Source organism: Neovison vison, chromosome 9 (assembly GCF_020171115.1).
Source record: "Neovison vison isolate M4711 chromosome 9, ASM_NN_V1, whole genome shotgun sequence".
Taxonomy (NCBI): domain Eukaryota; kingdom Metazoa; phylum Chordata; class Mammalia; order Carnivora; family Mustelidae; genus Neogale; species Neogale vison.
The window spans coordinates 10,179,917-10,206,603 of record NC_058099.1 but is presented as its reverse complement, the minus strand read 5'-3'; the positions used below and the strand labels follow the sequence as shown (position 1 = coordinate 10,206,603).

General features: G+C 39.3%; 1 protein-coding gene and 1 long non-coding RNA gene across 3 annotated transcripts in view; one reads left to right on the top strand and one right to left on the bottom strand.

Annotated features, from left to right (window-relative positions):
* The window catches only part of NR6A1 (nuclear receptor subfamily 6 group A member 1), a 233,455-nt gene that overhangs the window by 112,618 nt on the left and 94,150 nt on the right, over positions 1–26,687 (bottom strand). The window lies entirely within an intron of this gene.
* The window catches only part of LOC122917261, a 78,734-nt gene continuing 62,132 nt past the window's right edge, over positions 10,086–26,687 (top strand). The window contains exon 1 of the long non-coding RNA XR_006386369.1: positions 10,086–10,472. This is a non-coding gene — a long non-coding RNA (uncharacterized LOC122917261). The remainder of the gene's footprint in view (positions 10,473–26,687) is intronic.

The window sequence follows — 26,687 nt, the reverse complement described above, 5'->3', positions numbered from 1 at the left end:
AAAAAAAAAAAAAAAAAACCCATACATAAAACCCAAAACTCCTGGAACTAATAAGCAGGGATAGCAAAGTTTCGGGATTCAAGGTTAAGGGGGTGACTGAGTGGCTCAGTTGGTTAAACGGCTGCCTTTGGCTCAAGTAATGATCCCAGGGCCTGAGAACATGCCCCACATCAGGCTCCTTGCCCAGCAGGGAGCCTGCTTCTCCCCTGCCTACCACTTTCCCCTGCTTGTGCTTGCACTTTCCCCACCCCCTCTCTCTGTCAAATAAATCTTAAGAAAAAAAAGGACACAAGATTAATAAACAGGACAATTGCTTTTCTGTATACCAGGACTGAACAAGTAGTATTTGAAATTAAAAATATATTACCATTTATATTAGCATGCCCCCCAAATGAAATACTTCGGTATTAGATCTAACAAAATATGTACAAGATCTGTATGAAGAAAATTATAAAATTCTAATGAAAAATATCAAAGAAGTACTACATAAACAGGGATATATTCAATGTTCATGGATAAGAGAAGTCAATGTTGTAAAGACACCAGTTCTTCCCACCTTGATTCATAGATTCAACATAATCCCAACCAAAACCCCAGCAAGGGGTGCCAGGGTGGCTCAGTCAACTGAGTGTATGATTCTCGGTTTTGGCTCAGATCATGATCTCATGAGACTCTGCTTAGCAGGGAATGTGCTTGGGGATTCTCTCCCTCTGCCCATCCTTCTACTCTCTCTCTCTCTCTTAAATAGGTAAAGAAATCTTAAAAACAAAACAAAATAAACACAACAGGGACCCCTGGGTGGCTCAGTCAGTAAAGCATTTGCCTTTGGCTCAGGTCATGACCCTGGGGTTCTGGTATTGAACCCTGCATCCGGCTCCCTGCACAGTAGAAAGTCTGCTTCTCCCGCACCCTCTGCTGCTCTCCTTGTTTATACTTGCTCTCTCTCTTGTCTCTCTCTCTCCCTCTCTCTGTCAAATAAGTAAAATCTTAAAAAACAAAACAAACAAACAAAAACACAGCAAGTTATTTTTTGAGTATTGAGAAACGGATTCTAAAGACCCAGGATAGCCAATACTACCAAGATTGAAGGAGATGAACAAAGTCAGAGGACTAGCACTATCTGATTTCAGTAATTTCTGCAAAAATCCAGTAATGAAGACAGTGTGATGTTAGGAAAAGAACAATTAGATCAATGGAATAGAAGAGACAGCCCAGACATGGACCAACATAAATACAGTCAACTGATCTATGACAAAAGAGCAAACGCAATACGATGGAACAAAACAGTCTTTTCAACAAATGGTGCCAGAACAACTGAATATTCACATGAAAAATAAAAAATGAATCTATACAAAGCACCTTACACCTTTCACAAAAGTTAGGCCTAAATGAAGCATAGGCCTAAATGGCAAAAACAAAACTATGAAACTCCTAGAAGATAACACAGAAAAAAACCTAAATGACCTTTGTATGACAATGCCCAAAGGCATGATTCATCAAAGAAATCACAGATAAGCTAGACTTCATTAAAAATAAAAACTTCTCGGGCGCCTGGGTGGCTCAGTGGGTTAAGCCGCTGCCTTCGGCTCAGGTCATGATCTCAGGATCCTGGGATCGAGTCCCGCAACGGGCTCTCTGCTCAGCAGGGAGTCTGCTTCCTCCTCTGTCTCTCTCTGCCTGCCTCTCTGCCTACTTGTGATCTCTCTCTGTCAAATAAATAAATAAAATCTTAAAAAAAAAAACAAAAAAAACCCTTCTGGTCTGCTAGAGACAATTTCAAGAGAATGAGAAGACCAGCCATAGAAGAGAAGGAAATACCTGCACAAAACACATCTGATGAAAGACTGTTAACTGAGATAATAAAGAAACTCTTAAAACTCAGCAATAAGGGGCGCCTGGGTGGCTTAGTGGGTTAAAGCCTCTGCCTTTGGCTCCGGTCATGATCCCAGGGTTCTGGGATCAAGCCCCACATCGGGCTCTCTGCTCGGCAGGGAGCCTGCTTCCCCCTCTCTCTCTGCCTGCCTCTCTGCCTGCTTGTGATCTCTGTCCGTCAAATAAATAAATAAAATCTCTTAAAAAAAAAAAAAAAAAACCTCAGCAATAAGAAAATGAACAACCTAACTTAAAAATAGGCAAAAGAGGGGCTCAGTGGGTTAAAGCCTCTGCCTTCAGCTTGGGTCATGGTCCCAGGGTCCTGGGATCGAGCCCCGCATCGGGCTCTCTGCTCAGCAGGGAGCCTACTTCCTCCTCTCTCTGTGCCTGCTTCTCTGCCTACTTGTGATCTCTGTCAAATAAATAAATAAAATCTTAAAAAAAAAACAGGCAAAAGACTTGAACAGATACCTCACCACAGAAGATACACAGATGGCAAGTAAGCAAAAGAAAAGAAGCTTAACACTGTATGTCATTACAGAATTGGGAATTAAAACAACAATGAAATATCATACACCTCTTATCCAAAACACCCAAATCCAAAACACTGGCAATACCAAATGCTGATGAGGATATGGAACAATAAATACTCCCCCATTCCTTATTGGTCAGAATGCAAACTGGTATAGTCACTTGTTTATAGCAGCAATGTCCATAAAAGCTAAACACCACACACACACACACACACACACACAGAGAGAGAGAGAGAGAGAGAGAGAGAGAGAGAGAGAAAGAGATGGAATACTACGCAGCCATCAAAAAACCAAAAAACTTGGGGCGCCTGGGTGGCTCAGTGGGTTGAGCCGCTGCCTTTGGCTCAGGTCATGATCTCAGGGTCCTGGGACCGAGTCCCGCATCGGGCTCTCTGCTCAGCAGGTAGCCTGCTTCCCTCTCCCTCTCTCTGCCTGCCTCTCCATCTGCCTGTGATTTCTCTCTGTCAAATAAATAAATAAAATCTTTAAAAACAAAACAAAACAAAAAACTTGCCATTTTCAATAATGTGGATGGTGGGGGGTATTATGATAAGTGAAATAAGTCAATCAGAGAAAGGCGATTATCATATGATGTCCCTGATAAGAGGAATCTGAGAGGCAGGGCGGGGGTTCGTGGGGGGAACGGAGTGAAAAGCGAAACAAGAGGGGCGCCTGAGTGGCTCAGTGGGTTAAGCCTTTGCCTTCGGCTCAGGTCGTGATCTCAGGGTCCTGGGATCCAGCCCCGCATCAGGCTCTCTGCTCAGCAGGGAGCCTGCTTCCTCCTCTCTCTCTCTCTGCCTGCCTCTCTGCCTACCTGTGATCTCTGTCTGTCAAATAAATAAATAAAATCTTTAAAAAAAAAAAAAAAAAACAAAAAACGAAACAAGATGGGACCAGGGAGGGAGACAAACCATAAGAGACTCTTAATCTTGGGAAACAAACTGAGTGATGCTGGAGGGGAGGGAAGTGGGAAGGCTAGGGTGGCAGAGTGACAGACACTGGGGAGGGTATGTGCTATGGTGGGTGCTATGAATTGTATAAGACTGATGATTCACAGACCTGTACCCCTGAAACAAACAATACATTATATGTTAATTTTTTTAAAAAGACTATTTGAGAGAGAGAGAGAGAGAACAAGAGTGGGAGTGGGGGCGGGGGTGGGAGTAGAAGGGGAGGGAGAAGCAGACTCCCTGATAAGCAGGGCTGGATTCCAGGACTTTGGGATCATGACCTGAGCCAAAGGCAGACACTTAACTGACTGAGTCACCCAGATGCCCCTGGTATAGACACTTTTGAACATTTTGGCAATTAAAAAAAAAAAACTAAACATATTTATACTGTAAATCCAGCAATTATACTCCTTGGTACTAACCCAAATGAACAGAAAATTCACATTGACACAAAAACTTGCACATAGATGTTTACAGCAGCTTTATTCTTAATTGCCAAAACTTGGAATCAATCAAGATGTCTTTTAGTAAGTGAATGGATAAGCTGGTCTAGACAGACAATGGAATATTACTCATTGCTAAAAATAAATAAGCTATCAAGTCTTAAAAAGACAAGGAAAAAACTTAAAATGCCTATTAGTAAGTTAAAGAAGTTATTTAAAAAAGGTCACATACTTACTATAGGATTTCAACTGTATGACAGCAACACTATGGAGTCAGTAAAAATACGAGTACTTGCCAGTTGTTAGGAGGGAGTAAGGAAATGAACAGGCAGAACACAGAGCATTTTTAAGGCAGTGAAACAATTTTGCACAACACTGCAAAGGTAACACACATCATTATACATTTGTCACAATCCACACAATGCACAACATCTAAGAGTGAACCCTAAAGTACACTATGGATTTTGGGTGATAATGATATGTCAGTATCGGTTCATCAGTTTTAACAACTGCACCAGTGTGGTGCCTGACATGGACAGTGGGGGAGGTTATGCATGTTGGGGACAGGGGGTATATGAGAACTCTCCATACTTTACAGTCAATTTTGAAATGAACCTAAAGCTGCCTTTAAAAAATAAAATGTATTAATTAAAATATGTATGAAATAAAAATACCATTTTCCTAAGTTTTCAAGTGTTAATAGGTATTGCCTTTAGAACGTAGAGAAAAATGAGAGGTTACAATTTTTATAAAGAAAAAACTATATATTCAGAAAGTTTAAGTTAAAAGAGGCTCCCTAAGAATTGCCTAATTAATCTGTCATCTTACTCAATGGGCACTTGTGATTTTAATGGGAATGGTGAACATGTAAACTTTTAGAAAGTGTGTTAATTTTGGTGTCACATATATCCTGGACAAGATCTTTATATAAAAAGTTAACAGAGCTGCTTAGAGAGGCCTGGTAGAAGCTACTACAAATAGAAAATCAGACCAAAGTGGTCTCAATGGGCCTGTGTCCATCCATGTTATTATAATCAGTACCATCAGAAGATTCTGATGGCCTGAATTTTTTTAGGGGGGGAGCAGCTAAGGGAGAGTGAGAGAGGGAATCTTAAGCAGGCTCCACGCCCAGCAGGGAGCCCAAGGCAGGGCTTGCTCTCATGTTGGATCTCATGCCCATGAAATTATGACCTAAGCTGAAATCAAAAGTTGGGCGTTTAACTGACTGAGCCACTCAAAGACGCCCATTGATGGCCTGAATTTTATTTTATTTTATTTTTTTTATTTTTTTTTAATTTATTTGCCAGAGAGAGAGAGTACACACAAGCATGCAGAGAGGCAGGCAGAGGGCAGCGAGAGAAGCAGGCTCCCTGCTGAGCAAGGAGCCCCATGCGGGACACGATCCCAGGACCCCGGGATCATGACCCGAGCCGAAGGCAGCGGCTTAACCAACTGAGCCACCCAGGCGTCCCGATGGCCTGAATTTTAAATGATAAAGTCAACATAACCCAACTCTGAAAAAGTCTGTCCTCAGGGATATAATCACCACCAACACTCTGAACCCCATAATGCTCTTGAGAGTAAATGAAAGTGCTTCAGTGAAGACAGTAAACAGGTAATAAAAAGAGAGGCCTTTGGATGCTTGGGTGGCTCAGACAGTTAAGTGTCTGCCTTCAGCAGACGTCATGATCCCAGGACCCTGGGATTGAGTCCCACATCAGGCTCCCTGCTCAGTGGAGGGTCTGCTTCTCTTTCCTCCTCTGCCTGCTGCTCCCCCGCTTGTGTTCTCTCTGTCAAATAAAGAAAAATAATCTTTAAAAAAAAAAAAAAAAAGAGATAGAGAGTGCACACTTTGGAGCCACACAAACAAAACAACCCATAAAAAATCTGAGCTACTGGTTCTGTCTTTTGAATCCTGAAAAACTTACTTAACTTCTCCATACTTCAGTCTCCTCATTTATATAAAAGAGAAAATGGGGGGGTGCCTGGGTGGCTCAGTGGGTTAAGCATATGCCTTCAGCTCAGGTCACCATCCTTGGTCCTGGGATCAAGCCCCAAATCAGGTTCCTTGCTAAGCAGGAGTTCTCTTATCTCTCTGCCCTTCCCCTGGCTTGTGTGCACTCGCTCTCCCTCTCTCAAATAAATAAACAAATAAAATCTTAAAAAAAAAAAAAAAGAGGAAATGGCAATACCAATTTAATAAGAATATTGTAAAAATTCAATGTAACAGTTTTGCAAAGCAGCTACCATAGGGTCTAGCCCATGGCAGTTCCTGTCTCTTTTTGTTTAATCTACATTGCCATCTTTACCCTTCATGTGATCTGTGGGAAGACAAAATGGAAGAGGATAATGTTATCTTCTGTATTTTTCAGAGTATTTGAGAATTTGAAAAAATTATGTGGGCCAAATACTAGCAATTAGCCTTATTAGAATCAGAATATCAGAATACAACCTTATTTAAAAATACTAAGAAAGTTCCTTTTTACTGGTCAATTTCAGATTCTTTATTTTCTTCATAGCATGCTTTTCTGTTTTACTTCCTTTTATTTTGCTAACTAATTTTCTGTTTCTCACTAGAATATAAATTCCGTAGGAATCTTTTCTGGGGGTGGCTGGGTGACTCAGTTGGCTAAGTGCCTGCCTTCAGTCAGGCCATGATCCCAGGGTCCTGGGATAGAGCCAACCGCTTCGGGGCTCCTGCTTAGTGGGGAGTCTGCTTCTCCCTCTGCTGAACTCCTTCTGCTTGTGCCCTATCTCTGGCTTTCTCTCCCTCTTAATAAATAAATAAAATCTTTAAAAAAAAAAATCTTTTGTTTCTTTTTTTTTGAACATCAGATGGTTCCTATAAGGGAAATTCACCATATTTTTTTTTTAAGATTTTATTTATTTATTTAATAGAGACACAGCGAGAAAGGGAACACAAGTAGGAGGAGCAGGGATCCTGATGTGGGGCTCAATCCCATGACCGTGAGATCATGACCTGAGCCAAAAGGCAGAGGCCTGACGACTGAGCCATCCAGGCATCCCTCTTTTTGTTCTCGATCTCTTCTTAACCTAGATTTCACTCACTCACTTATATATATATGCACCATAAACATATGGTATACCTATATACATGTTTATGGGTGTGTATCTGCCAAATGAAAACTAAAGAATACTGATGCATTCATTCCAGTATATTTCATTTACCTGCACTTTAAAAATAATATGAGAAAGAATCTTCATACGAGGAATATCTGTGAACAGAGTTCTACAAGCAGTTGTTCAGCTAAAAATCTATAAAAGGTCCAAGTTACTAACGTGCCAAGCTTTCCTCTGAGTATCTACTCATGAACAATATCTATCATAGGGCTATAGCTCCTGGTGTCCAGTGAAAGAATATTTGACTTGGAATCAATGCTTAGGCTAAAACCCACTGACCATCACCTATGAAGACTATTAAACTGGGGCGCCTGGGTGGCTCAGTGGGTTAAGCTTCTGCTTTCGGCTCAGGTCATGATTTCAGGGTCCTGGGATCAAGCCCCGCATCGGGCTCTCTGCTCAGCAGGGAGCCTTCCTCCCTCTCTCTCTCTGCCTGCCTCTCTGCCTACCTGTGATCTTTCTCTCTGTCAAATAAATAAATAAAATCTTAAAAAAAAAAAAAGACTATTAAATTTGCCTCTAGCATAATGGATCTGGAGCTGAAAGAGACAAGGGTTCAAATTCCCATTTTATCTTCTACATGCTGTGAGGTCTTGAGCAATTTCCCTTATCTGTTAAATGAAGGTAACGGTAATTATACTGTAGGGTTATTTTGAAAATTGGATAAGCTTATGTATATAAAATATCTGTCACAGTGTCTGGTACATAATAAAACCCAGTAAAAGTTATTATTATTATTCATTCCTTTTTTCCCCCAACTAATATTAATGTCTACTTTGTTAACAGGTCCTGAGTCTACACAGGGGCACAGACACAATTCAAGAGGAAGTGGCTACAGTCCCTGCCAAACCCTTCCAATTTATAAAACAGAATAGCTTCTAAGATGGGTCAGAGCAACTCTGAAAAGAAGCCCTCGTAACACTGTAAGAGGAATGGTCAATAATGACTGCCTTAACAGCCAGAAAGTAGAAGCAACTAGTGTTCACTGACAGATGAAAGGATAAATAAAATGTGGTATATATAGAATGGAATATTATTCAGCCCTTAAAAGGAATGAAATTCTGACGCATGCTACAACATGGATGAGCACAGTGGACATTACGCAAGGTGCAGTAAGGCAGTCAAAAAAAAAAAAGCACTCTATGATTCTGTTTATATGAGATACTTTGAGTATCAAATTCATAGAGACAGAAAGTAGAAATGTGGTTGCCAGGAGCTAGGGGATGGAAGAATAGGAGGTTAGTGTTATATACAGAGCTTCAACTGCAGAAAAAGATGAGAAAGTTCTGGTGACGGATGGTGGTGATGATTGCACAACAATGTGAATGTACTTAACTATAAAGTTAAAAAACTGTACAGTTACAAGAACTGTACAGCTACAGAACTGTAAAGTTAAAAATGGTTAAAATGTAAGTGTTATGTATATTTTACCACAATTTAAAAAAGAATAATTGTCCTATGACTTATAGAAAGAGTGAGAACATGCATCCCTTGTTCTCCGACTTTGGTGATTCTTTTTTTTTTTTTTAAATAGTTTGCATTTTAAAGATTTTATTTATTTATTTGACAGAGAGAAATCACAAGCAGGCAGAGGCAGGCAGAGAGAGGAGGAAGCAGACTCCCTGCTGAGCAGAGAGCCCGATGCGGGACTCAATCCCAGGACCCTGAGACCATGACCTGAGCCGAAGGCAGTGGCTTAACCCACTGAGCCACCCAGGCGCCCCAACTTTGGTGATTCTTATATCTGGTAGCCTTTCAAGCCAGCTTTTCCCAGATTAAGACATGAGAAGAATTTCAGGGTCATCATCCAACATAGGACCCTGTAAATGTAGTCAACACCTAAGAAACCACAAGTGCACAAACATCCAAACCCAGAATTTATAGCAAAATAGACAGTTGTTATACAGTGACTACAGGTTTATTTATACAAGTGTAAGAAATGAAAAATAGGGATGCCTGGGTGGCTCAGTCGGTTAAGCGGCTGCCTTTGGCTCGGGTCATGATCCCAGTGTCCTGGGATCGAGTCCCACATCGGGTCCTTGCTCTGCAGGAAGCCTGCTGCTTCCTCTGCCTCTGCCTGCCACTCTGCCTGCCTGTGCTTGTGTGCTCTCTCTCTCTTGTCAAATAAATAAAAATTTAAAAAAAAAATCTTAAGAAATAAAAAATAAATCAAAGTATTATATGTCGAAAAGCCAGTTAAGGATTATATAAAGTAATCCCTAAAGAGATAAGTCCCCAGAAAAAAAAAATGAGTGGCCCATGTGGAGTGGATTTCACATATCAGTGTCAAGGCCACATAACACACCTTTATAACCTGAAATTTTTTAAAAAAATCATGTTAATTTGCATTAAACAAAGCAATTTTTATATACTAAACAAAAATGTCACAATTGACAGTACTATACAACGAACTGGTTTTCTAGTGGTCCAGAAAGATGGGAAATAAATCCCAAGAACCCTATTTCAGACAGACTGGAGAGGGCAGACTCTGGTTGTCTGGCATGATTAAAGGCTATGCCATAGCTTACTGGGGTCTACACCTGGGAAGCTTCCCCCAACAGTCCCCTATATGACTAAGGACTGGAATAAGAGTGACAGCTTCACAAAGGGGATAATAAGAGATCAAGCTTTTTCCTCGTATGTTAAAAGACTCCAGAAGCCAAAACTTAACTTCTCTGCTATCTATCCATCTAATTTTCATGAGGAGCAATTTATATCATCTAGTAAGTCAAATGTACCTTTATTTTTACCCTACCAAACCCTAAAATAATGGCCAGGGTGTGTGGTGTGGACATAAGCCTTGGTTAGGATCACAACAATTCTCACTCCAAATAATCGGTTTAAGTTTGGGCCAAGTTCATCAACAATAAGAGGACAGGGTTCAGGCAAAGTCGGCTGCCTTCTTGCATTTTAGAAAGACTAGCATTTCTCCTGACCCTAGTACATAGGTGTAAGCAACCTCTGGGTGGGTAATGCCACCAAACAAAAGCAACACCTTCAAAGTCTCTCTCAGTGACTAGAGGCAGCCAGACACTCAAACTGCCAGTCCTGAATTACGGCCTCTGAATGGTGAGGGCTTCACATTTCACTGATCAGGGCACAGCCCAATCAGAAGACAAACCCCTGCACTGCCAGGGACCAGCAAATCCGCTTTCTTCCCGAGTGCACATGACTGAATGTGCTTCTGTCCATCATCTGGGTCATATATAGTTCAATGCGAGCTGAGCAGACAGGGCTGCAAGGAAATCTGGCGCGGTTCAATACCTCGTCTAGCCTGGGTTCCAGTATCTAATTTTTTTTTTAACTGACAAACTCATTTCTCTACCGGGACAGGATGCTCTGCTGGCTGGAAGTTCCATTTCTACAGCAAGAATCCTATCTGGAAACACAGAAGTTGTCCTCTAGCCACAGCAGCTCGAACTTTTTTGATTGCTGCTGCTGCTTTCTCCCATCACCCCCACCCCCTTTTGACAAAGATCCAACTGTAAAAAGTCTTACGTAACAGTTCAGGACTACTTCGGTTCTTTTACTGGGTAAGCACTTTCAATTTTTTTTTTAAACTAAAAACCATTTTAACATTGAATCTGTTGAGAAGCTTAACTAAAATCTTGTAAGTAATTTGTGTAGTGAAATACTGTCAGTGGATTTTTTTAGTCTCATTTCTGCACGTGCTCCTTTGTTCTCAGAACAGAAGCTTTTTATACACACCCCATAACGCAGCTGGAGAGAGTTATGAAGTCAGTTATTATAAGGAACACAAAGGTTGTTTTGCATTCTTTGCCTTTAGATAATTAATTTTGTATTTGTTTTCTTAAAGCAGAGTGGTTAAAAAAGGGAGAGGTTCACAAAAGAATAAACTGTTGGAGAAAAAAGTTTGAAGTTCTTACCACCTTTTCTATCTGTAGTTTTGTGTGGCCAAACACTTGTGCTGCCTGGGGCGGTGGGGGTAGTGGCAAGCGTAGACAGAGAGGAACTAAGCCAGACATGGACAAAGGCATGAGCCAAAACCAGACAGTCCTGGCCGTTCGATAGGCCAGCAGTGGGTGAGACAGGTCAGCCAGCTGCAGGGGCGGGAGGGGCGGGGGGAAGGGGCATGGATGTGTGAGGTGCTCATGCGTGCGATCGTGACCAGATTCTGAAACTGCCAGCCATTTTCCCAGCTATGCTTTGTGCAGTCTAAAGGAATGCATCTCCTCGGAAGCAGTCTTGCCAGAGCCCAGTGATAGCGAGGAGTGTGATAAATACCACAACGTATGGAATCAGAAAATACTGGGATCTGGGGTGGGCAAGAGGGAATGCAGAGGGTGTGGAAATTTTTTAGTGATCTGGAATGTGTTGAGTGACAGGAAGTGCCCCAAGCTTCCCCCCCGCAACTCTTCTCAGTCGCGCCTGCTTTTGTCTAACTCTTGTAATCTACACACTACTGCTTACAAAGCTGTCTGAGTTTAAGACAAAAAGAAACATAAAAGGCTCTCCTTTCCACAGTACCTGCAATATGGAAGGAGTGTAAAAAAGCATGGCCCTTCTGGCCTATGGACATTTTTTCAGGTATACAAGGCAAAGATAAAATAATAATTTCCCAAGGATAAATGAGAATTGTGACTTGGGTCTGGTTTCCAAATCTGATTTAAAAAAATTCTGATTCTGCTATACTTACAAATGCTTAAGTTGGTTCTTAATTTGAATAAGGCTTGTTTGTTTGGTTAATATACTGCCTTTGAAGTTGTTTCTATTTTCTTTGTATTAATTTGGAGTTTGGGGGGAAATGCAAATAAGTAGAATGCACAAAAAAAAAAAAAGGATCTTTCCCTTCATTGGTTAAAAAGCATTTTCAAGGGTTGGTTTCTTGGAAAAAGCAGCTCGCTCTTTCTCATTTTTGTATGTATGCTATAAAGAGAACTTTATGCCATAATAAATGTGAGGTAGAAAACTTTTGACAGAAAATAATACAGTGTTTCTAGGTGAAAAACAACTTAGCATTTTCCCAAACTTCCATATTATCAACAGAAACACTAAAACTCAGTAGAAAAGTAGCCAAATAACTGAATGGTTAACTCTACTTTGGGAGGATAAAATGGAAAATTAAGTATGAATAGAATGATATTGGGAATGTTTCTACCTCCTACCATAAAGGATGTTAGTGGTCAGCCTAGGAGTTAATCTTTCCTAGTGTGGCTCTGAGCCTTCATGCCGAGCAGACATTATTCACATGACGATTCGAAAAGTCCATTCATATATCTCACTACCTGGATTTGAATAGAAACCAGACAGCAATTCTTTAGTTCCAGCCACCATTCGCCCCACTGGACAATAGCGATTTGTTAGCACAGAGTCACAGGCTGTGGGACACAAAGCTTGGAGCTGCAGAAAGATGGGGGATTCAGAGAACAGGAAATTACAGGCCCGATGCACTCCTGGCAGCTCTGAGAATACAAAAAAAAAAAAAGGCAACACAGCGATGCCATGTTTAAGAACTACTTCTAGCTTTTTAAATCACCTCCAATGTCATAAAAGCTCTATTGTTGGAGTACATAAAGTCACGAGTCCCATGTGCTCTCTTTTCTCCCTATAGGGAACTTCAGTCAATGCCCTGGCACAGTCAGAAAAATCAAAAGCATCCAGAGTTGATTAGTTGTAAGCTTTGATAGAAAGAATATTTTACAAATAAAATGCCAGAGGAAAAAATATGCTTAGTAACACAAGTAACACATAATAAAAATCAGTATCTTTTACAAATTATCATAAGACCAACCAAAATAAAAACCAAATGTACTAAGACTATAGGGAAACAAATTTTTCTTCAAAGTATCATATAAAATCTATTATTTAATTCAATCAGAAGTTTCTTCAGATGATATGTATCAATTTAAAAACGAATCTTATATAGTACATTTCTGAGTGGAGTTGTATTTTCCAAAACAAAGAGCTAAAAACAAAGCCCTAAGGATTTATTTTGGCATATTAGAAAGGAAAACTACATTTTCTTTTGTTGGTTATCAAATTATTGTAGTTCTATGACTAAATTTAGAAACTGCCTCTACTTCCCTCTCTTTACACCTAAAAAATAAAATTAATGGACATTCTAAGTGAAGGGGAGATGTAATTCTCCAATCTCAGTCAATGAGCACAGGCTCCCGTCCAGGTCCTCATGTTGCAACCTGAGCACCAACAGGCCAGAATGGTGTCCATTTCAACAGGAGGAGACCCTACACAAGGAAGTTATAAATGGTTTTGTTCTTCAGCCTTTCTTCTGTGATCCATTACAGACATTAAACCTAAATGATATTATACCTAAAATATTCATCAAATGAGATCATGAATGATCAAAAAGTGCTTTGGAAACACGAACTGCTCTACTCTGGTCCCATGGCCTGCTAAATTTAATGCTGCTGGAAAACAAATCAGCAACTTTTAAACTACCAATTACTGGATCTCTTCAAATTCTATCATTACCCACCAAACACAAGCATTAGTTATAACCTCAAGCTGTGCTGCTGTCCAATACAGTAGCCAGCAGCTATATGGGCTATTTTAATTTGAATTTAAATTAATCAAAATTAAATAAAATATTCATTTCTTCAGTCATGCTAGCTGCATTTCAAACTCAATGGCCCCATGTAACTAGCAGCTATCATACTGGACAGCATAGATATAGGATATTTCTATCAGAAAGTACTACAGGGGGTGCCTGGGTGATTCAGTCAGATGAGCATCTGCGTCGGCTCAGGTCATGATCCCAGATCCTGGGATTGAGTTCTGCATCAGGCTCCCTGCTTAGTAGGGAGTCTGCTTCTGCCTCTGCCCCTCCCCTCCACTCATGCTCTCTCTCTCTCTCAAATAAATCAAATCTTAAAAAAAAACAAAAATACTACTAGACAGTAATAATCTATACTATGCTCAATCCAGAACACCCATCTTCAACTACACATCCAGCTGCACATGAAAAAAATTAATCTCTAAGTAAAAAATATAATGACAAGTATGACAAGGCAGCTAGCCCCATGATACTTGAGACACGCGTCAAAAAGCATTTTGATACTAAAGGTTTCTTTTTTCCTTGCTCCATAATAAAAAGGTTATGAAGAAAATATTAAGGCAGTAGTGGCAGGCAGGTAAGAGTGGCCAGAGTAAGTAAAATGGTCCAGAATGGTACTTAGTATCAAAAAGTTCTTCCCAGGGGCACCTGAGTGGCTCAGTCAGGGTTAAGGATCCAACCCGTTTTTTATCAACTCAGGCCTTGATCTCAGGTTAGTGAGTTCACGGCCCTCAATGGACATCATGGAACCTATTTAAAAATAAAAAATAAAATTAAGAAAAAAGAATGTTCCTCCTAAGCATATGAAGCAAATAATTCTATGGTCTCCTTCACATAACTGTCATGGATAATATAGAACAGCAAAGAACAAGGGGCTAGAAATCAGTCAGACCTGGGTTTGATTACTAATACCCACCCCTCCATCTACTGAGTATCAGGCAAATTAATCCACCTCCATGAGATTTAGTATCCTTATCTACAAAATGAAGAAAGAGCCAACCTGCACAAGGAACGCAAGGAATCACAATAAAATATTTATTAAAGCATCCAGAGTAAGGTGCCAGGCATGTAGTGGGAATTTTTTAAAGGGTAGTTATTATTTATTAATATATTTTCCCCCATCTTCATAATGTGACTACTTGTAGACAGACAAATATTATTTGACACACAAAGCAAGCGGTCATAAACAGGTATCCTAAAATACTAACATGGCCATTCAGTAAACGAACTGGAAAAAAAATGGAATAAAATTTGTATGCTAGACAGCTTTCCCCAGCCAATATGTGACCACGCTGCTCTATGAAGCCTGGCTTTTTTACTAGAATAATCTCAAGTCATACTTAGCTCAAATAACCTGCAAGGTCCTTGTGTGTTCAGACTCTTAGTATTTATGGATGTGGGCTTAGGTTTTATATAGAAGGACAGTGTTCTAAAGTAAACTCTACCAAGGGAGGCATACAGTGTTGGGTGAATATTTTTTAAAAATGGCTTTTGAATGGGAAACCCGATACCTGTTCAAGAAAATGGAAAAGATTATTATATATATTTTTTTAAGATTTTATTTGTCAGAGAGAGAAAGACCAAAGCAGTAGGAGTGGCAAACAGAGGGAGAAGCAGGCAAAGGAAGAGGGAGAAGTAGGCTCTCTGCCAAATAAAGAGCCTGATGCGGGACTCAATCCCATGACCCTGGGATCATGACCTGAGCCAAAGGTGGATGCTTAACTGACCGGGCCACCCAGGTGCCCCAGAAAAGGTTATTTTAGAAATGCAATTCTCCTTTGCTGAGATGACTGAACCACAGAGAAAAACTACAGATAAAAATCTCTCATTCAAGTATTGGACTGAGGCTTTTTTCAAGGAAAATTTAAGTAACTCAGATTATAATAATAGTAATAATGAACTGGTAAAACATCCAATGCTTTATTGCCTTTAATTATTGTGAACTTGGTATTGGTCAAAACCAGTTGCAATGAGTGGTACCTCCCCAAGGCTTTAGTGGTTTAAAAACAACAACAACAACAAAAAACTTCCAAGTGATTTCTTCATGACCACGTCTTAATTTCCAAATCTACCATTAAATAAACTGGACATGATAAACATGGATATGAGGCTCTTAATTTTTTTTTAAGATTTTTATTTATTGATTTGACAGAGAGAGATAGCAAGAGAGAGAGGGAACAAAAGCAGGGGGAGTGGGAGAAGGAGAAGCAGGCTTCCCGCTGAGCAGGGTGCCCAATGCAGGGCTCAATCCCAGGACCCATCCCATTACCTGAGCCGAAGGCAGTCGCTTAATGATTGAGCCACACAGGCACCCAAAGTTCTTAAATTTTGATATCATTTTCAACCCATTCTACGTCTGCTAGGTGTAAGAACAATGGGTCTTAATGTCAAGTGAACATGGGCTGGAATCCTGGTTCTGCTAATTATTTACTATGTAAGGCTGATTTACAGCACAGGCCATTCTCTGTTTAAATTTTAATTAAAACAAACCTGAAGATGAAGGCTGTCAACACTGCACAAAGAGTTTTAAGTCTTCGAAACATAAATATTAGGGGCACCTGTGTGTGCAGTCGGTTAAGCGTCCAACCCTTGGTTTCGGCTCAGTTCCTGATCTCAGGGTCGTGAGACTGAGGCCTGCATCGGCCCTGAGCTCAGTCCAGAGTCTGCTTAAGACTCTCTCTCCCTCTATCTCCGTCACTCCCTGACTCTTTTCTATTCTCTAAAATAAATAAGTAAATCGGGACACCTGGGTGACTCAGTGGGTTAAGCATCTGCCTTGGGCTCAGGTCATGATCCCAGAGTCCTGGGATCAAGTCTGCACTGGCTCCTTGCTCAGCAGGGAGTCTGCTTCTCCCTCTTCTCCCTTTGCCTGCTGCTCCCCCTGCTAGTGCTCTCTCTGACAAATACATAAATAAAATATTTAAAAATAAATAAATCTGGGGCGTCTGTGTGGCTCTGTGGGTTAGACCTCTCTGCCTTCAGCTCAGGTCATGATCTCAGGGTCCCACATTGGGCTCTCTGCTCAGCAGGGAGCCTGCTTCCTCCTCTCTCTCTGCCTGCCTCTCTGCCTACTTGTGATTTCTCTCTCTGTGTGTCAAATAAATAAAAATCTTTTAAAATAAATAAATAAATAAATAAATAAATATTTTAAAATAGAAACATAAATATTAAATAACTGGACTAAATAGAGGATAATTACCTGAAAAGTGAGGTAGAACCTCAGATTTTATTATAAAATGTAATTTAATACTTACACTAATTTAATGTTATTACATATATAAGAATAATTTCCTTAAATTAAGAAATAATATTCTTTTTGGAATAAGATTTCCACTGATTCTTCTTGGTGATTAAAACAAAAATATTGAAGTCCTAAAGTACTGCCCCCGCAGACTTCCTGGGTGACTCAGTAGTCAAGCGTCTGCCTTCAGCTTAGGTCCTGGGATTGAGCCCCATGTCGGGCTTCCTGCTTGGTGGGGAGCCTGCTTCTCCCTCTCCCACTCCCCCTGCTTGTGTTTCCTCCCTCGCTGTCTCTCTCTCTCTCTGTCAAATAAATAAATAAATAAATAATCTTTAATAAAATATGTCCCCAATCAAGAAAACAGCCTCCTGCAGGTAAGGGAAAGAAAATTTATTACTTTTATTTTATTTATTTTTTGTTTTATTTATTTGACACAGAGAGAGAGAGAGAGACAGCAAGAGAGGGAACACAAGCAGGGGGAATGGGAGAGGGAGGAGCAGGCTTCTTCCCACTGAGCAGGCAGCTGGAACCATGACCTGAGCTGAAGGTAGACACTTAACGACTGAGCAACCCAGGTGCCCCGAAAATTCATTACTTTTAAAAACAAAGCCATAGAAGGAATTCCTGGGTAAAATGTTTTCCTATCACATCTATAGATTTATTTTGAAGTTGAAAATAATCCAGTAGAACTAGAAATAGTAGGGGTTTCTTAATGCCAGATAACTGAAAAATGTTGACATGCCACATAACCTTTCAGAGTACAGAAAGTAGTAGATTTAAAAAGAAGAAGAAGAAGAAGAAGGAGGAGGAGGAGAAGAAGAAGAAGGTGAAGAACTATAAGGGAGATAGTGTGGTGTAGTCAGACATCGAAAAGGTAGATTTGTCTCCAAGAAACAGGCTGGATTAGACAGAGGACATCAAGTTTCAGCTTGGCTGCTACCTAGCGATAACAAGTCATTTCTGAGTCCTTGTTACCAGTAGTGGTCCCAAAAAACCCATTCAAACTAGAGGCTCAAGGGTAGACAGCACTTAGAGGTGAGAAATTTGGATTGGCCGAGTGTATTCAAATTCAGTCTCTGCTGCAAAGCCTAGTTACCATCAAAGGTTTGAGTGGACTGCTTAATCCACTGTCTGGTAGATTAGACAGACAGACAAGAAAGACAGTTAAATACAGAAAGATAAAATAGATTAGACTGCAAGGATTTTCACAGATGCTATTAGCATACATAAAGAAATCACAAAAGATAACCAAAGGAAAGGCTCCTCAGCAGGCAGGTGTTTGAGTTCTTACTAAATGCTGATCAAGTAGAGCCTTCTTTTTTTTGTCATTCATCCAATAAATATGAAGTTCCCAATATGTATAATACACAAACCTAGGTTGAATGATGAACAAAATAGATATATCAGCTGCCCTCATGAGGCTGACAAAGCTCATGGCCAGAGCTCCATCATTTAAAAAATGGTAGAGATCTGAGAAACTCAGAATGAACCCAGTGATTTGGGGAAGTGCCTGGCCATCTGCTGAAGCTGAACTAACACAGTCCATAAGAATACGGAAGAATGTACTCTCAGCTGTGTTTGATTCAAGCAAAGAGATACACTAAACTACAAGATCTTAATGGCTTTTAAACCACTAAGGAAATGAAATACCTTCAAACACATAGGCTGGTCTCAAATGACCAATACTCAGATCTGTGGTAAACCACTATCTCATGCAAAAACTCAGTCTCCTTTTGATGAATAAGAACAAGATAATTTCTGCAGGGGAGACTATAAAGTGGTCTAGGCATGGAATGACATTCCTGGAATCACGATACACTGGAGCATTAAATGTGATACATACTGCCGTCACCCCCTTTCCTAATATTATGTATATAGCACTCAGCATTCCTTTAATGGCACATGCTATCACCATCATGATTACACAGCTAGTATACTCAGAGTATTCAACCCATGAGTCAGCTAATTCTTAGCAACCAAGAATATTTGAGACATGCACAGTAAGTGCAAAGAGAAAGAAAGGCTAGAGTCACAACAAGGCTTCTGTAACGATTCATCTTAAAAACTAGAACCACTTATGCTTATAAGATGTCTAAATACTAAACTTTCTTCCAATTGGAATTTAGTCTTTGCTGTCATAGAACTATAAAAAAAAATTGCTGTTACCAGTGAAATAAAGTATATTCATGTACCACAATGGCACATCGTTATTTCCACAAAACCCGAGGTTCCTAATGTCCCAATCAAGAAATTCCCATTGTAGTTTCTTGACATTTACAGAACCTGAGTTTCTACCTAGATTTTTTTCACTGGTAAAGATTCAATATCATTTATCTTTTGCTTTTTCTTTGTTCACTGGATATCAAAGTTAGGTGGAAAAGAGATCTAGCATATGTACTCAGAAGAAATTACACAATTACATCAAAAAAGAAGATCCCAATCTGATCATTTGTTATTATGACCTAGATTTTGGTGTAAGTACCTCCATTTGGCTAATAGCATTATATTGTGTCAGCCTCACTTCTCTATATAATTCTGTGTTACTGGAACAGAACAATTTCTTTTGCTTGGCCACTTAGAGAAGCTTCTAGGCATACAGCTCATTCATTCAAAGGGTATATGTTGAGTGCTTAGCATATACAGCTCCTGTTCTAGGAACTAGATATACAATAGGAAACAAGACAAAGGTCCCACATTTGGGCACTGCAGTCACAAAGACTTGAATGCAGTCTCAGCTTCAGCACTCCCTGACTGTGTGGCACTAGACAAATTTGTCTCTCTGAACCACAGGTGCCTCCTCTACAGGGAAAAAAGGTAAAGAAATATAATTTCACACAGCTGTTGTGAAAATTATATAATGTTTGTCAGTGTCTGATACAGTGCCCAGAACACCACAGGTGCTTGACAAGTAGTAGCTATAGTTTTATAAACACCTATTACTATTATCCATCCTGCTTTCATATTCATCTATGAGAATAACTCTAGTTTTTTAAAATAACAGGTTTCAAAGGCCTAAGCGTATCTAAAATATTTGTTTCAGGTGTTAACAGCTGGGCAAAATAAGCCATTTATAGATGAAATGCTACTTCTGCTTATTAAAGAGCTCCTAGCTCCATACAGTAAATACAGCATAGCAAGAACATAAAAGAAAAATACGTTGAAGCTGGCATATCAGTAGTAAAATGGAGGCTCACCCTCACACCAATTTCAAAGGGTAGGACACTTTATCACTAGTAGTAATAACTACTTCACCCAATTCAATCAGAAATCAGAAGAAACCTATTTAAAAGATTCAGAATATCAAATCTACCATAGCTATCAAAAAATGCAAAGAAAGCCTGTTTTTCCTTTAAAAATGATTACAAAAGGTCTCATAAAGAAAATTATCTTCAGGCAAATTCCTAGCTGACTGCTGTTATATCTTATAAAATAACTTATTTTTCAACTTATCTTACTGGAGATAGACTGGAGAACAAAAAAAAGTTATTCACAATCCAAAAATTGTTATTCACAATCTATCTAAAGAAAACCACTGTCAACATTTAGTAAATTCTCTCTAGTCTTATTTTGTAGTTAATATATTAGTGATTTTTAAAAAAATACTGGCAGTTTTTCTGTCATTATACATGTAATACATGACCTATATAGAAAATCTACATAATAAAGAGAAAGATAAAGAAAGCTTGTCATCTACAATTCCACCTACAGAGAAAATCTTCACTGATATCTTGATATAGTTAATTGACAATGGAATCAATTTTCCATAGTATTATATTCTAATTCGTTCACATGTAAGTATTTTTAAAAAGTCATTAAAATGGGGGCACCTGGGTGGCTCAGTCGGTTAAGTGTCTGCCCAGGGTCCTGGAATGGAGCCCCACACCGGGCTCCCTGCTCAGCAGGGGAGTCTGCTTCTCTCTCTTCCTCTGCCCCTACTCATGTGTTTGTGCTCTCTCTCTCACTCATTCTCTCTCTCAGATAAAATCTTAAAACAAAAAAAAAAAAAAATGAAGAAACATATGCATCCAATAAACTTTATTTTAGTTTATTTTTTTAAAGAGTTTATTTATTTATTTGAGAGAGAGAGAACAAGAGAAAGCATAACCAGGGCAGGGGAGAGAGAGAAGCTGGCTCCCCACTGAGCAGGGAGCTGGATGCGGGGCTCAATACCAGGACCCTGGTATTCTCTATGGTATAAATAATCCTATAGCAAACATATTTATACAAAAATCATTCCTGACCTTTTTTTTTGGTCTGATCAATCCGTACTCCTACCAACAGGGCCTGACAGCATTTGTCTCACCCTAAGCTTACAAACACTGAAAATGTGCTGTAATTAGCTGCCACCCAAATAAAATCAAGTTTTTGTTTGTTCAATAATGAGAAAAGATTTTGGGTTTTAAGATTTATTTTTTTGGTTATTTATTTTGAGAGTGAGAGCACGCATGCAGAAGTGGCGGGGAGGGGCACAGGGAGAGAGACTGGAGAAGAGAGAATCTCCGGGGAGCCCAACACAGGGCTTGATCTCAAGATCCTGAGATCATGGCCCGAGCTAAAGTTAGACACTTAACAGACTGAACTACCCACACGCCCCAAGAGAAGAGAGTTTTAAAGGAAAATTTAAAGGAAAATTCAAATAGCGGAAGAAAGTAGAAGACTCTCCATAGTAAAATAAAACAGACATCCATAAACATGCTGAGCAGTTGACAGAAATCCTGAAAACCTTGCAACAGGACACAGGGAAGTTTAACATCAGTTCCAAAAGCCCCAGAAACAAAAACAATCTATTCAAAATAAAACAAAAATAATCTCATGGATGTGTTTCATTACTTGAAAACAATACCATGAATCAAGAATCAGTTCCACCTTTGGGATAAAAATGAAATGGACAAATGTGCTGATAAATTAAGATGCACAAAACCATTATTATCACACTGAAATTATTTTCAAATTTTAGGAGCAAAGATATAAATACGGATATATATTTTTGATTTCACAAATGTAATAGAAAGTACTATAAATTCTTACCAAGAAGATAATTTATTCAAAAAATCGTTATGGAAGGACAACTTTGTTTCAGATACTGTACGTGTAAGAAATCCAAAGTTGTTAAGAAAAAAAAGCTTACCTTTAGAATCCTTCACAATGTGGCCCTCTAACATCATGTAATATTTGCCCTGCCTAATTGTTGAAATACCACCTTTCTCAGGTGGAAAAGGAAAAGGAAAACCTTTCAAGACACTATACTAAGTGATCAACTTAAAAATCAAAATTCCTGGAGAGGGAAAAAAAAAAAGAACACCTGAAGTCATATAATCCAACTGAATAGATTCTACTCACATGGCTTCACACCAGCACACAGTAATGTTTACCCAAGTACCTATGGTCAAGAGGAATTCAAATATTGACAGGAAGAAAAATGCCTTCTACTTTCCAAAAAATAACTAATAAAAACTAATCTCATTTTTCATTTCTTTGTAATTTCTCCTGTAAATCCTGAATTTGAGTTTTACAAGAGAGATTTCTCCTTAACAGAAAATAATGTCCCCAGTTTCCTGCAGATGTTTGTACCACACAGGAGTGAAATTGTCACAGTAACTTCATTCTCCAGAAATAAAAGCTGATCAGCTCAATGTGTAAAGTCAGACTTCTGAGAAAGCTCTGTGTCTGCTAAAAGACTTTGATACTTGCATATACCTAAAATGCTGCAGAAATACACCCTCTCCCAAATAACAGCAAGTAACATTTATCAAGGGGCTACCATTTATCAAACCCTATGCAATACTTTTTTTTTTTAAGATTTTATTTATTTATTTGACAGAGAGAAATCACAAGCAGGCAGAGGCAGGCAGAGAGAGGAGGAAGCAGGCTCCCTGCTGAGCAGAGAGTCCGATGTGGGTCTCGATCCCAGGACTCTGGGATCATGACCTGAGCTGAAGGCAGGTCATGAGCCACCCATAACCCACTGAGCCACCCAGGTGCCCCTATGCAATTACTTTTATAAACATGTCATTTCACAATAGAAACCACCTAAAAAAAACCCTGATACTGTTATTAGCTTCTATTTTTTACTTATTTTTAAATAAATTTTGTTTGTTTATTTGACAGACAGAGATCACAAGTAGGCAGAGAGACAGGCAGAGAGAGGAGGAAGCAGGCTCCCTGCTGAGCAGAGAGCCCAAAGTGGGGCTCAATCCCAGGACCATGAAATCACCACCCAAGCCTAAGGCAGAGGCCCCAACCCACTGAGCCACCCAGGCGCCTCTGTTATTAGCCTCTATTTTATTGAAGATATTGAACTTGGAAAGAAATTATCTGTCCACTGTTAAAAGTGCTAGGAAACAACAGAGTCCAGATTTGAACACAGATGAATGGCACTTAGGAACCTGCTCATTCCACTACTGCAGTTTGATTTTCTATGGTTTGGTGGGACTTTCTTATCTTTTAATTTTTTCCTGTCAAAGACTAGATAAAATTTTTTCTGCTCCTGACTTTGAAAAGAACTAGTTTCCAAAATGACAAGAACATGGGGAAGTACAACGCAATTTCACATACAATGAAAACAGATTTCTGGGATGTTAGCAAGTATATCCAGTCTAAATTATGCATGAAACTTCTAAAAATAGCTAAATATCATTATTTATTAGGCTTAATTATTTAATTAGAAAAATTATTTAACTAGAAAGAGTAGAAAAACTATATGATTTCTTTAAAAAATTTACTGAAGTATGAACAATTTAGTCTAATTTGGAGAAATACAGTATTTGCTAAGACACTACAGTCTCCACTGCACCAATGCTCTATGCTAATATTTTAAGCTGTTTGTAAGAATTTATAATATCTTAAAAGAATCCATCTTTAGATTATTATATGTGAATGCAAAAGCCCTTTATAAATGGTAAAGCAAAATTATCATTAATATTAAAGCATTCATTCTGCTTTAAAAGTTTCTAGAGGCGCCTGGGTGGCTCAGTGGGTTAAGCGTCCGCCTTTAGGTTCAGGTCATGATCCTGGGGTCCTGGGATCCAGCCCAGGGGCCAGTTCCCTGCTCAGTGGGGAGCCCACTTCCCCCTCCCCCTCCTTGTCTCATTCTCTCTCAATCTCTCAAAAAAACAAACTAAAACAGTTTTTAAAATTTGTGGCTACCTTTTGATAAGAGATGACTAAGATATACCAGATAAGACCCTTAATTTTGTGCAGATAGCAAAATGCATAGGAAAAAAGCAGACAGTAAGATAACAAGGGTTTAATCAAATTACTAAATTTCTAACTAAAATTCTCTCAGTGTCGGTTGCCTTAGCTGTTAAAAGGGAAAATACTAAGTTCCCCATACAGCCAAATGAAAGCTGTAAATAACAAAGTCCCTAGTGCCCAACACAAAGTAGTATTCAATTATTGTTAGTTCTCTTCCCTTTAGGGAGTTTTTGTTTTTGTTTTTTTCTTTGTAAGGGTCAGACAGATGTCCAAGTTTGCTGGTGAATAAGGCCTTCACAGGAACAAGACTGCATTGCACAAAACTTATGATTAGAAATCACTTGGCTTCTTAGTAGGTTTGGCATTAGGCTTTTGTTACTCCTTCAGTCACACACTTTTTTAAAATCAATCATTCAGTAACAATACAATTTATTCATTCAAAGAACCACTGAGAACCTACGTAGCAGCAAGCTACGCACAGAAATGCCTTAAACCTCAAAAGCAGCTCACAGTCTAGTAGCAGACACAAACCTTAAACAGACAACATGGTGCTCTAAGTGTAAGATAAAGGAAAGCCCAGGATTATGAAGTCCCAAGTAAAAGCACTTAACCTGGTAAGGGGAAGACAACTTGGAGGAGAAACATCTGAGATGAGTCTTGAAAGATAAATAGAATTTGTAGAAAAGAAAAGAACAAGATAAGGAGCTTTTCAGGCATAAGGAATAACATGAGCAGAGCACTGCCAGGAGAGACCAAATCATATATTCAAGAAACCATATACGCAATGCGACTACAGCTCAGGGGGAATAAAGAAGGCTCATAAGGCAGGAAGGGGGTTCCTTTGTCAAGCTCAAGCTGTGACACTGATTCCAGACGTTTCAGTAATTCACTAAACTTGTGAAAAGTGGGTGACTTCAGTCCCATTTGAGAGTCTAATGTGGGAGTTCCTCCTCAATCTAACTAGCTTAAAAAAAAAAAAGATCGTACAACATACTTTATGATGGGTATGTGAACTCCAAACACTAGCTACTTTCCATCCAGCAGTCAGGAAACACTGCTTGAGGGACACCTGGGTGGCCCAGTCAGTAAAGCATCTGACTTCGGCTCAGGTCATGATCCCAGGGTCCTGGGATCCAGCCCCCGATCCGGCTCCCTGCTTGACAGGGAGCCTGCTTCTCCCTCTATTCCCCACTGTGCTCTCTGTCGCTATCTGTCTCTCTCTAATAACTAAAATTCTTTAAAAAAAAAAAAAAAAAAAGAAAAGAAAAGAAGAAGAAGAAGAGATGAAAGAAACACTGCTTGAGAAACGAAAGAAGTTATATGAACTGGGTAATTACTGAAATATGTGTAGCTACTCAAGATGTACAAACTCCTCTCAGAATTTTACCTTGTTTTTTTTTTTTTTTAAAGATTTTATTTATTTATTTGACAGAGAGAGATCACAAGTAGGCAGAGAGGCAGACAGAGAGAGAGAGGAGGAAGCAGGCTCCCTGCCGAGCAGAGAGCCCGATGCGGGACTAGATCCCAGGACCCTGAGATCATGACCTGAGCCGAAGGCAGCGGCCCAATCCACTGAGCCACCCAGGTACCCAGAATTTTACCTTGTTGATTCACAGCTTAAATGCATAGGAGGCCCTCAATAAATAAATAATTAAATTACAGTGTGAATGAGTGAGAGAGAGAGAGAAGCCTTTAATGTATTCTTTATTAAAGGGCCAAGTGAAACGAAGACTTTAAAATAAGGAAAATTCCCTATCGTTTCTCCCCCCTTCATGTGAATTTGGTCAACGTATTTCTTAAGTTTCTTTTGTTTTCAGATCAGACTATTTTTAGTTGAGAAACGCTCTAAAAATGGGAAGTCTGTATTTTATTGTCAAATTATTACATTCTGACATTAAGTCTCTAAGTTAGTTCCATGCAAGGGCAGCTGACAAGCATAGTAAGCTTCAGTCAAAGTCATGATTCATTCATGATTCTCCATCAACAAATACTGGCTGAAAAGATAAAACAGCATGATCAAGGAAAAAACTTAGAATGTATGAACCAGAGAGTATATCTAGTTTGGGAGCCATGAGGAAATGATGTCGCTTAGGAAATAGTTTATTAGTGCCTAACAGTGAAAACCATGTCAGGTTAAAGCATTTAAATTTTATCAAAAGATAGTCAGGGCATCAAGTTCTCAAGTCAGATTTGCATTTAGCCATTGGGTGGAAGATGAATTAGAGGCGGGCAAGACTAGAGGCAAGGGGGCCATTTGGACCTTTGCAGTCAGATGAAAAGAAGATGGTTTTGACCACCATGGTGGCAATAAAGAGGTCCCTTGCTGTAACAGTATGAACTTTGAGGACATTATACAAACTGAAATAAGCCAGTCACAAAAAGACAAATACTGTATGATTCCATTTATATGGGTTATCTGAAAGTAGTAAAATTCATGGAAACAGAAAGTGGAATAGTGGTGACCAGGAGCTGGGAGAAGGGAAAATGGGAGGCTGTTTAATGGGTATAGGGTTCCCATTTTCCGAGATGAGAAAGTTCTGAAGAGCCATGGTTCAACATTATAAATATATTTCACACTAATGAACTATACATTTAAAAAGGGTTAAGATGATAAATTTCAGGTGTTTTTTTACCACAATTTTTTTAAAAAAAATGCAAAGAGAGGGCTAATCTTTTTTTTGTTTATTGCATTTGGTTTGGTTTAACATTTACTCTCTTCAACCTCTGAGTAATATCTCTTGCTATTTTACCAAGTTGAACAATAAACATGGCTAAATG